This window comes from Empidonax traillii, unplaced genomic scaffold (genome assembly GCF_003031625.1).
Source record: "Empidonax traillii isolate 1590-97213 ecotype Southwest subspecies unplaced genomic scaffold, ASM303162v1 scaffold39:size2480183, whole genome shotgun sequence".
Taxonomy (NCBI): Eukaryota; Metazoa; Chordata; class Aves; order Passeriformes; family Tyrannidae; genus Empidonax; species Empidonax traillii.
The window spans coordinates 1,120,513-1,132,847 of NW_020955232.1; the positions used below are offsets into that span (position 1 = coordinate 1,120,513).

Below are 12,335 nucleotides of genomic sequence, written 5' to 3' on the forward strand. Positions count from 1 at the left end.
TTTGGGCCAACCTCCAATGTCTTTTAATTCCCTGCTGATTTTGGACTTGCCAGTAAGAAGAAAGTACCTTTTTCCCATAGACCTGACTACCCCAATAAAACTGGAAATTGTGGGTGGTTTCTTCAAGAGAGATCTCCTGGAATTTTGGGTCAGTTTACAGGAGTTTTCACTCTTATTGGCCATGATCACTGTCCTTATCTTTTTCCATAACTGTCAGCAATGTTTTGCTTTTCATCAGAAATGTCTTCTTTTACTCCCTCTTGATCTCTGGTGGGTCACTCGCCTACCAAATATTCAGCAAAAGGGGTGAGCATTCACCCTGATGAACTTGAATCCACATTTCTTCCCAGTCCTAACACTCTCCTCATATGACCCCAGTTTCTTCTTTTGCTGTCCAAGTCCTATAGCTAAAAAAAACAACTCCATCACAGTGGCTGGCTGACACAACCAGATAAAGACGACACAGCTCATAAGGGAAACTTGGAAGGGAAGCCCTGAAGTTTGATTGCACTACATAGGGAACTAAGCTTTATAGAAATAAAAGGCACCCTTCAAAAAAAAAAGTGGTTTCTATGGGATCCTGTTACCCCATAGGGATTAAGACCTGTGCTTAAGCTGGGCAGCTCTCTGGCTAGGTAATGCCATAATTTAGGAGTTTGCTGAGCTACAGCTATTTGCAGTTGTTAGACTGCAACGTCCTTTTCATCTCTGCAATCTCATTCAGTCCCTTAGCATTGTGGGGATGCAGGCAAATCCCCATAAATAACTGAACCTTTTCATGTCAACTGGTACAAATAGCAGTCACTTCAAACAATCTGACCTTTCTTGGGGATTCTGACCAATCTGCAGTGGAAGTTGGCTGATATCTTTCAGGATTTTCCACAGTTAAGGTATATTTAAAAATTGCTCACTGCTTGTGTGCACTCCAAATGCTTTCTGGCTTGTTTAATCTGGCTGTGACACTTTGTTCTGTGGTTAAAAAATGAAAGTAACGTCCCAGTTAATGATTTTTGATGAAACCCATTATTCTCACAGCTATTTTTAAACACCTTGCAAGGCAAATCAATCTAGCACACCTACAAGACTAATATTTTAATAAACTAACAGAGACAGTGGGCTAAAGCCATGGTATTTTTTCCTCTGAGCTCTTACTTTTAAATGAAACCCTGTGAGGTTACCTTGTAAAACCTAGTAAATAAATAGCTGTTGCTGTCTCCTGAAGTTTGTCTTCAGCTTTAAATGGAAAACAAAATAGAAAATGGCTTCAGCTTCATAATTAGCAAAAGCTGATGAAGGATGTTCCTGCCGAAGGTATTAAATGATTATGAGATTCCCCCTTCTTCCACACACCTGTTAAATGGAAACTGATAATGCCTATGTCTTATTAATATCTTATGAGGAAAGTCAGAGGAGATGTATCCTTGATCAAGAGATATCCATTTAATGCTTACTGCTGTAGTTCATTCCGGAACAGAGGATGAATCTTGCCTCTGTGAGAAACTGCAGATATTGATATAGTCATTGTAACCAGAATAATAATCAGAAAAGGCTTTAAAACACAGAAAATAATCTAGACTGTGGCTTGCTTCTTAGCTTTGCTAGAAGCTGCACTGAAATTTCCAGCAGATTTTTCGTATCCCATTCATTCACACTGTGTCTCAGAGCTTTACCCCACCTGCCCCATTTATCAGGAGCAGAGCAAAAAGGATCACAGTTTTCACCCACTGGGAGAAACAGCTCAGAGAGGTAAATGTTGGGAAAAAATTAGACTGTTTCCAGAGTGAGTCCCCACCCGACAGAAGCAGGAGAGGCTGTACTGAGCTCACCAGGGTTGTGGGGTTTTTTAAGCCACTTTGCTCTCCCTTGTGAGCACAGTGCACTGCAGCTATGTACATGAGAGAAGATGCTCAAGAGCACAAATCCCCATTCTGTAGGACCTGGGGATTTTGTATCTTCATATATTTTATATCAGATTTTATATCTGATCTGATACTGCAAGATGAATTTCGTATAATGTCCTTATATCAAATCTTAAGTTGCCCACAAGTAAGCAAAGCAGTGTGAGAGTGAAAGGGTATTTTGCCTATTTGCTGTTGCACAGTAAAGCTGGAGTTGATGAAATTATTGCCACACTATAAAGTCTGCAAAAGCATATTGTCTTCAAACTATGAGATGCTGATGTGAAATTTGAGAGGCCTTTCACCAGTTTAAAAATGCAATAGATTTGAAGGACATGAATGAGGAAGGACTGAAGGGAAAACAAATCAACTGGAATGCTTTCCCACCTCCCTGCACTTGTTTCCCTTCTCCCCAAAACGAGCTGGCAAACTCTCCCACATCTTCTGGGAAAAACTCAGAGTATCCTCAGAGCTGGACAGTCCACAGCCACCATGGATGTTTATTTCATAACCTGGCTCTTCCCACTGAAGCTGCACTTGCTCACAGCCATGTGTTGTGTTGAGCAAGTGCCTGTGTTCTTACATTTGCCCCTTTGCAGTGAACAGGTGAAATTTTCAGTCACATTTCTCAGGGACTGCTCTGTCCCTGCAGCTCAAGCCAGGAGCTGTAGCAGGGAGTACAGAACGACCCCATGACTGGCATTAGCCGTGCTCTCTCTATTAGAGGCAGCTGTCAGAAAAGGAGAGAGTTACTGAATGTCAATTAAAATGCTTCAGTGATTTAAGTGGGCAACTTCCATGCACTGCTTTGTAACGCTACACTCCCCCGTGTCCAGTTAACAGCATTGCTCTTACAGAAGCCCCTAGTAGGTCAATTTATGCAACAGCATTTACAGTGACCTTAAGGAGGGATCATTAAACTATTCTCCTTGCCTGAAATTCGTAACTCTATCTGCTTTCCCTGCAGGAGAGGATGAGACAAGGCGGGGAGGGAAGGAGCAGTCCACTGACCACCCAGAAAGAAGGAAGAATTTAAAATTACTTTGTTAGCCCTGATTCCTCTTGATGCACACCCTAAGGAGAAAAGTGAGGAAAAAAAACAGGCAGTGTGGTACCTGCAGTGGGCAAAGAGCTCACTGGTGTCTAACAGCAGAGCCAGAGGGAGTGGAAGCACTCCAAGGACTGGTGAGGGTCTGGGGGCAAGGGATGCTGCTCTGCTGCCACTGCCAGGGAGGACAGCAGGGCCCTGTTGTCCCAGGGCTTGATTGGCCACTGTTCCACCTGCCCCAGCAGCCAGAAGCACCACCAGCACCCATCACAGACTGAAACACAGCAGAAGTCTGGGAGGGGACGTGCCAGCAGCCAGCACCGTGCCAGCAGCCAGCACCACGCCAGCAGAGGTTTCGGCAGCTGTGCCCGTTAACTTACAGGAAAGGATGACTTTTGTCACTTATCTCAGGCACACTGCAAAGTTTAGCTGAAAGCTTTTAACGGTCCCTTGACTCTGAGCCTGCAGATACAGAGAGATAGAGAGCATAATAAACTTTCAAAATATGATCTAACTGCGTAACGCACCAAATGTGTATCTTAACTGCATCCAGCAGAGCTGAATGGAAACAAACACACCATTTCAAACCAGACCACACACAGCAAGATAGTGCACATGACTAATTTTGATGACTGATTTCACATAAATAATGTACCAAGATTAGTAGATGCACTGTAACATCTCTTCATTCCACTCCCTTAATTAACTTTTCATTGAGAATCCAATTGGAAGTGGCTAATAAAATGTTTGCTTTTTGCTACTTAGATTAAAAATGCATCCTGTCCTTACCAAAAATAGGGGGAAATTGTGAGAAACTTAGGAAATGGTCTGCTTGATGCCATTCAAAATAGTGCCAGTGTTACAGCTCTTAGCTGGGTAGCAGAGGAAGAAATAATAGGTGCAGATAAGGAGTGGGAAGAGTACAGTATTTTGGTCATACATGTTGTAAATTGCTATGGGAACCAAACAGTTTTGTTCTAGATCAGTTTTGCCACCTACACAAAAGGGGAATAAGACACAGATAACCCTACAGCTGAGTTCTGTTCTTCTGATGCCTGGCAATGCTTAAATGAACTCAAGAAGGAAGTGTTGAGTAGTGAAAGACAAATGACCTTTTCCGTCTGGGAAAGGTCTTAAAATCTTAAAGCTGCAATGCCTGTGTTTATCAGAAGGGAAAGGAGGGAAAATGCAGGTGAGGAAGAGAGAAGCCAAATCCCCACTGTCTGAATTCAAAGACAATGGAAGGATTTAAAAGACCTAGTGACCTTCAGGAAATTGATCCTGGTGTTGATGGATCACTATATATAGGATGCAAACTAATAGGTCAGCTGCTGCCTTTTCACTGTATAAAAGGTAAGATTTACTATCCCTCCAAAGACAGAAACTTTAAATGGCTTTCAATGAGGCAATTTTAACACTTATTACACCATCTCCAGGGATTTTCAAGATATTTTGCAAATAAGGCAGGCAGGTAGGGCAGATAAATCTTCCCATCCTGTCATTACTGATGATAAACCTGATACAGAAAGATGTGACATGACTTGTCCCAAAAAACCTCTCTAAGAGGGACCCTCATTGCTTGTGCCTCAGGTGAGTGCTTTACCACCAACCACCTTTCCCTTTCAAAAAGTTTCATCAGCTTTCATACTGGAACTCTACAGAACCACAGATTTCCCATATTTTTTTAATACTAAGGCATCAATTACTCCAGATTTACTCAAAACAGTGGCCAGGGTCCCTTTGTAAGTCTATAAACCTGAGAGCACCTATTTGTGACCTTGGACTGAGATTCAAGTTTTAAAGGAACAGTGAAACTGAGGCGATTTTTCACATATTCTACACCTGAATGTGCCTGAAGGGCTTGTGTGGAAGGCAGCTTGCAAACCTCCAAGGGCTTTTTCTGTTTCAGCCTTGATCCCAAATTTTGACGCTACTAAGGCAGACAGCCCCTCCGTACAGCATTTGCAATACTAAAATCTCAGACATTATTTGAACTGGACCTTCCAAGACACATTAGCAACCAAATTCACATTTCCAAGCTCCATCTATAACAGGTAGTGCTCCACTGTCACACCATGGTGTGGGAGAGCGAAGTACTACACCAGCAGTGTCAAAGCTGGGTGGAGAAAGTTAATAACAGTAAAGAGGACAAGAAAAAAATAAAAAATAAAAGGATTACCCACTGAATGGAAAGCTTCCCAAGGTACAGCATGACATGGGAAAGAATTCAGAATTCCAGGTTTCATTCAGACCATTTCTGAGAACAAAGGCACCTGTATTAAACTCACTGGTGTTGATTTTGGCAAACCATGATCAAATAGAATAGAAAAGAATAGAAAAATGGTGCAAATCTGATTATCCCTGGGCACATAATTCTTGGTGCTTCACACATTCTCTCTACCCTTCCCACATATTTCTTGGCATGACCTGGTGTCTTTTGTTTTACACCACATCTTTTTTGATTGAGTGAAATATCTCTAAGATGGTAATTGGCAATAGGGTGAGAGCACTCTGTGGCTGGAGTGAGGAGGCTTCACAGGGGCAGCCCTCCTACCTGCCAAGTCTCACCACAGTCTCCTACCCCCTGGATTCTTCTGGAACCCACACTGAGAAAAACTCAGTCATATGTTCAGTTAATTTTAAACTAAAAGCCAACCAGAAGACAAACAGAGTTAATAGCACTTATTTAAATTAGAAATTCTCCCATATATGGAAAAAGTCCCTGGCTGGGTTTCCCAGCAGCTGGAAATGCACACAACTCTGAGGTCATGGACCATGGGCTGTTTCACAGCAGCTGAGCACCTTCCACAGCACTTCTTTCTAAAGGCATCAAGAAAAGAAAGATGGGAAACAGAAAAAATGCTGGAATCATTCCATAAAATGTTATCAAGATAAGCATAGCTAGAGATAATAATAGCTAGTAGAGAAAAAACGGGGACAGAATCCTTCCAGAGCAAGGTGTGAAAAAACTGGGGACTGCCTCTGAAAATTAAACTGTAGCAACTCATCATTGCCCCCAAACCCCAAGCATTTTACAAGCAGAAAGAAGTGCTACCAGCTTGAAGTGCCATTCACTGCTGAACTGTAGCACAGACTGAAAAATAGCATGTATTCAATAGCTATTTGGGACAGAAAGTGAAAAACAACATGGTCATTGAAAGGGCAGGAGGCATTTCTGGTAGGCAGAGCATAATTAGCCAAGTTGGCTCGTGGCCAGCACATGGAAGTTAGTCATCTCCTTTTGTGAAAAGTGCCATCAGATCTTCAGTGACTCAGAGCATTCAGGACCTTGGGTTTATGTCTAATCCAGAAGATGGATAACAATGCTAAAAGGGAAACATCAGAGGCGAGTATGATCATAAACAGGGAGGATATGCAAGATAACTTCCAGATAGAGGGGGGAAAAAATGGAGCTCTAGGCACTGGCCAAAACAAACAGGAGTCACCATGAGCGGATGGGGGTCATTCCAGGCTACTCTGTGAATTACATCAGAACCAGCATTGCCCTTCATATGGCTTCACAAAGAGTGGCTTTAACACTTGAATGTAACTGGAAGAATGAGACAAAAATGCTGCACCCACAGTCAAAGAAAACCAAGAAGGAAACTCAAGGAGATAGAAGTTAGCAGTCCAATTTCACCTGAGGGAACAATTAAGAATTATCTATCACAGTTGAACTAATGGATCTTTATTTTTAGAGGAGAGCATTGGGGAGTTCTAAGAGTTTTCCGCTCTTAGCTTGTATTTAAATAATAAATAACTATCTGAGTTCTGGGGAATGTTCAAGACAGCAGTTCATGCATTTGCAGACAGGCCACAAGAAATTGTTTTCAAAATCAAAACAATAATCAGCATTCCTGGAACCAATTCTGATGTTTGGCCATCTCTTCATAAAACACACAAGTAAATAATTTCACCTAGTGTTGCTACTGGGGTCTGTCCTCTTAAGTTGGATGACATTTGTGAAACTTCAGGATTGATCTGTAAAAAAATAAATCCTGTAAAAATAATCCTGATGGATTTTCAGCCATCGACAGGCTGAACAAGCCTGGATATAAATGCACCTGTATTGAAGTTTCTCTATGTCTGAAAGAAGGGCTGAAAATCAAATCTGATGCTTTTCATCTGCTTCAAACTCTGAGTAAAGTGCAGACCCACAAAGCTATCCCTAATTACTTACTTTAAAAGCATCATGCACTTTGTATTGAGCACAGCCTTTAACTCTGTCTGCAAGCTATTTCTAGGGATTGCGTCTTTCTCTATCCATTTCACACACCCACCACAGCAAAAGGTCACTCATAAGTGTACATCAGGAGTGGAAGACAGTGAAGAACTCTGCTAATCAGACCTGCTCCTAAACACTTACTGTTCAAAGAGCTGAGTGGGGCTACACACTAATGTATTTGACCCTTCAATAGCTTAGTAGCCAATTAGCTTTCTAAAGGCTATGATGAACTGCAGTCATTTACTGGGCATCCACACACTCCACTGTTATGTTTAACAAGCAGTGGGACCACTGACAACTGCCCAGCAAGGCCCTCTACACCCTTAGTGCTGAGTCTGCTCCTCCCTCTGTCCTGTCCTGACACTGTACAGGAAAAATGATGGGAAAACCACAGCTTGAGATGACTTCCACAAAGAAAGAAATGTCATTCACAAAACTGTAAGGTTCCAGTCAGCTCCATAATTTGCCAAGTTTCCCCTAGAATTCGTAGGAACAGCTCCAGAACATCAGCTCGCTCTGCTGCATCAAAGGCAGGCCTTATGTTCTCTTCCAAGTACCAAAGCATCAAAGTCATAAACACCTGGAAAACCCAAGGTGATCCTTGACATCTTCGTTGGAAAGATGGTTATGAAATGCCAGACCCCGTCTGAAGATGTTCACACCTTTGTTTGACAGGTCTAGCTCGTGTTTCTCTCTGCCTCACCACAGCATTCTTGGCCAGCACTGGAGCCCATCATGGCAGAACACTTTGTTCCCACCCGTAACTCACAAACTGGCAGCTCTGCTGATCTTCTTAGATATCAAAGCAAGTTTGCCAGTGCTCACAAAGTGAAGTCTAGGTACATAGATGAGGAGACACATTATCAGACTCCTTCTATCCCTCAGTGTCCTTCAATCAATGCAGCTCTTGAAGACCAGCAGGGCTGATAGCACAGCAACCGAACTGTGCAGCTGTGAACACCATTTACCTGAGAAATAACTGCACATACGTAGTCAACTACTTGTGAAGGGCATTTATTGGTCTGGTACCAAATCACTGAAACACTTAACACATTCTTAAGTCATATATGTCCCACGAGTGAAGTGTGTCCTTGGCAGGAAGCTGAATCAGAACAAGCTTAAACACATGCCTAAATATATGCACACATCTAAGTGTCTCACTGAATTGTGGCTGTGTTGACATTTGTATCACCAGACAAGGTGTCCAGAAGAATCATTTATTAGTTCCTTCTCTCTCCCCCTTTACCTTTTCTTTTGTACTGGTGCCTTCAAAGAGAAGTTGTGCTTCATACCGAGTAGGCACCACTAATCAGTCTATTTTAATAAAGAGAAAAATTAGGTGAGAAGAACAACGGTGACTGTGAAATTGGAGAGAGGTTGATGTGTTATTTTCAAAGCCCCTAATTTTTTTTTTTTAAAGTGCTGTATTTTAGCACTTGGCACCAGTGATTATGCAAAATAAGGCATTGGGCTCATCAACTTTGAGTCAGAATTTTCTTTAAAAATTTCCAGTAAGCTAAACTCAATGGCAAGTCAGGGATGTTTGTTTCATAAATTAAAAGGAAATTTTCCCCTTCTAAGTAGCAAAGCCAGAGAGTGGGAATGTACTTTTTTTTCCTCCATATATGCCAGTTATGCTGTTGTACTCTCAAAATTTCATATGCTTTCTGTGCCCCTCGCTACAATCTGCCTAACAACAGTTCAGCCTGTTTGAGAGCTACATCTAAGACTCAGCCACAATTCATCAGGATCAGATGGCAGGCAGTCCTGAATGCATCTCCTGAGAGCTGGACACTGCTCACCCGTCATGGAGCAAAAACAATTATCTGAAGCTCCCCACCTGCTCCAGGGCCACTTCGTCAAATACGATACCTCAGGGGGTGATGCCTCCCTGTCACACTGATTTTTTGGATGTTGACATAGTGGTTGGAGTGAACATCTGTTGCTGCTACTCCACTGTGATCTCATTTAGACTCTCCAGAAACAAAGATGAAAACTTGTTTTGGTGTCTCCCTCCTGCCTGCTCCACCTGAGAAACCCTCTGCATTTCATCTGAGCAGCTGAACAGCTGTGACCAGCTGACACTTTATTCCCTTCTCTCTTTGAAACATCAGTTTAATTCCCAGCTACTTGCTCACTGAATCCTCACCACTGGTGGCAGGCTTCGGGACATCTAGCTGTGCATATGGCCATTTTCTCATCCTTTCATATAAATATCTCAGAACCCAAATCAAGGGGAAATCAGACCATTTGCTTTTGAAGCCAGTGGAAACTGTGAAGAAACAAACAACCAAAAAAAAAATGGCTGCAAAATCTGGCTGCAAATCACAGAGAGAAACTCCAAGGTTGGGTGTCCCACTGAATGGGAGTGTGCTGACATACTAGGACTGAACAAGGGACTGGCCAGTTAGAGAACATACTGGAAGCAGTGGGTTGCAGCCTGCTGTGCTCCCTTCTGTGGCTGTGTGCATCCTGCAAACCACTCAGAGCAATGCATCCTGTTCCATATCTCTAATATTTGCTCATTATTCTGGTTTTGGAGCTTTGGGATGAGTTTTGTAGTCCTCCTACCTCGTTCCAGTTGTGCAAGTGAAAACATAATTCCCTTTCTAAACAGCTTCAGTGTACCTGGGTGAGTTGAAAACTGGCACAGAAGGCCAGGCTCCACCACCATGTAATGCTACTGAAACAGAGACATGGGCAGGGTCAGGGAGGAGAGTTAGGCTGGGCAATGTAGAAAGAACAGTCTGTTTGTGTACCTGCTCACAATTAACCTGTGGGAAGCTACCAGTTCTCACCCTGCACCTCAGCCTAAATGGCTTTTTTTTAGGCTGCAAAGTGAAAACTCAAACCAAAACTGCAGTCTTGTAGGGTTTCAGGCTTAGATATATCAGCCCCTCTTTTCCAAAGGTGACAGCAATAAGAAGATGATGGCTGATGCTTTCTCCCAACAGCCTCTAGCTTTAATGAGCATTTCCTCTGCATTTAAGATGTAGCTGCCTCTCTAGACTGGTGACGCTCTGTCTCATGGACAAAGCTTGCACAAAGCTTACACAAAATGCCAGTAAATAATGACTGCAATGTAATCATAGCTACCTACAGGAGAGACATTTCCTCAGTACGACAGCTTCCAGAAGTTCAAAGCTTTGCGTGAGCAGAATACATGAAGGCTCTCTGTGTTAACTAATCAGTGTTTCCATCTCTATGTGATCATTTTCTAAATTGCCATAAAAGTGGCACCAAGAGCAGTGAAGATGACACTCTTCTGTCTGGGTGCTGTAATCACACTGAATGTGTCTGAGCAGACTGCATAGCAAATGGGCACTGGAGATTTTAAATATCTCAGTTTTCAAGATCAAACATCAAGAGCTAGTTCCTGTTTCCTTCTCAGTCACCTCTCCTGACTCCATCAGGCTATTGCTACAATGCTGAGTGATATGTGGCAGCATGTTACTCTCAGTGGAGATTAATTATTTCTTTTTTAAGACTCCTACATCCCCCATCCCCTCTGGGTCTCTAAGTTGGTGAAGCAGCATGTCAAAAACTAATGGGAAGGTGTGAGACGTGACATGACTTTACAAGAAAATAAAATTTGGGACAAGGGAGATGGAATTTGGATTTTGACGACAAACTTTGTTTTTCTGTTTGTTTCTTCCACTTAAGAATATGTTTCTATTTTAAAACCTGAATTCATTGCTGTGATTCATACCGTAATTACTACAGGAAATCGGGAGGGACTGCACCTGTGTTGGACCATGAGAGAGCCCAAAGTGACGCTGGTTCCTCCTCACACTGACTAATCCCCTTTGTCTGCTGTGCACAGGTACCTGCCCAAAACTCCTTCAGCCCCCAGATTTCCGTTTACAGCTGTCTCCAGAGTGTCACAAGGAAAGATGATGGATGGGCAGAATTTTACTTCTGTTAGAACGAAGCCAGCTGAATATTTCCAACCACTTTATTAAAAATGCTAGTTCTTGCTTTGCTTAATCTTGAAAAATGTGACATGTTCCTGCAGCTGAGTTTGCATTTTGTCTAGGAAATGAATGCCTGGGGTGGAATGATCTTCTGGGGGAACTGAGCAAGATGCAATTTAATGCCTCCCCTCTCAGAGGCAGAGAGCATCCAGCGTGGGAGAGAGAGGCTGATAGCCCACAACTGCCATCATCCCACAAGAGCTGTACTTCAGATTCTTGGGAATGTGACCCGTGAAGTCCAGCAACAAAGGCAGTCAGGCTGGTAACTCCAACTGGAGACCTCCCTATCATCTCAGCCTCACTGCTCCACTCCCTGACTACCTCCAAGCCCTGCAGAGCTTTGCTCTCCCTCCTCAGTGGGATTCTGTAATCCCTGCTGATGACACACTGCTCGTGATCTGTAGTTGGCATCGGTTACAGAAGATTTCTGGAAGAGAGCACTGAACTGTTTGGGTTTGGTGGGATGGGGTAGCAGGGAGGGAAACAAATTAGAAGCACAGGAGCTTGGCTTCTAACACAGGGGCCTGAGGGTGTCATATTTGGGTGAACAACTGCTCTATCACAGTGTCTGTGTAACTAAAACTCTGTCCAAAGAACAGAGTTTGTTCAAGGTTTTTCTCTTCTTGCACTGCTTTTCCTATTTCCCTCTTGTTTTCCCAGAAATAGAATATGACATTTATTTTTATGGACAGCATGATCTTATGGCTATTCCCCTGCCATGGAGTAATCTGAACACAATTATGTTCTGTTGACAAAAAGTGATAAAAGTGTGCTGTGTCAACACTCAGAACTAACAGATTTGTCATCTGCTCTACTCCCAGATAATAGAAACAGAATTAGAAAATGCTCTGACAGACTCTACCCTTTCCTATGGTTAGGTAAGCCCCAGCTCTCTGCTTGGTTACTGTACTCCAGCATTCTCCCTCTTCCAGAAAGATCTGCCTAGTTTTAAATTCAAGTGTAAATTTTGCTTTGATGGACTCTTTGGCAGCTTATGGCTTATATTCTCTAAAGCAATTTGACCTGCGTTCTCCATTTCACTTCAGTTCTACTATTACCATTTCTTTCCATGGCTTGGAAAAATCCAGCTTTTTTGTGTATCTTTTTTTTTCCCCCATCATTCTAAATAATGAATTTGACAATATTATGTGCATTATATCTTCCCTCCAGCTGACTTCCCCTTGAGTTCA

General features: G+C 42.7%; 1 long non-coding RNA gene across 1 annotated transcript; it reads left to right on the forward strand.

Annotated features, from left to right (window-relative positions):
* Positions 1–740: 740 nt before the first annotated feature.
* On the forward strand, positions 741–11,759 carry LOC114054749. Its single transcript, XR_003570566.1, has 2 exons — positions 741–890; positions 11,208–11,759. It is a non-coding gene; the product is annotated as an uncharacterized LOC114054749 (long non-coding RNA).
* Positions 11,760–12,335: the final 576 nt, after the last annotated feature.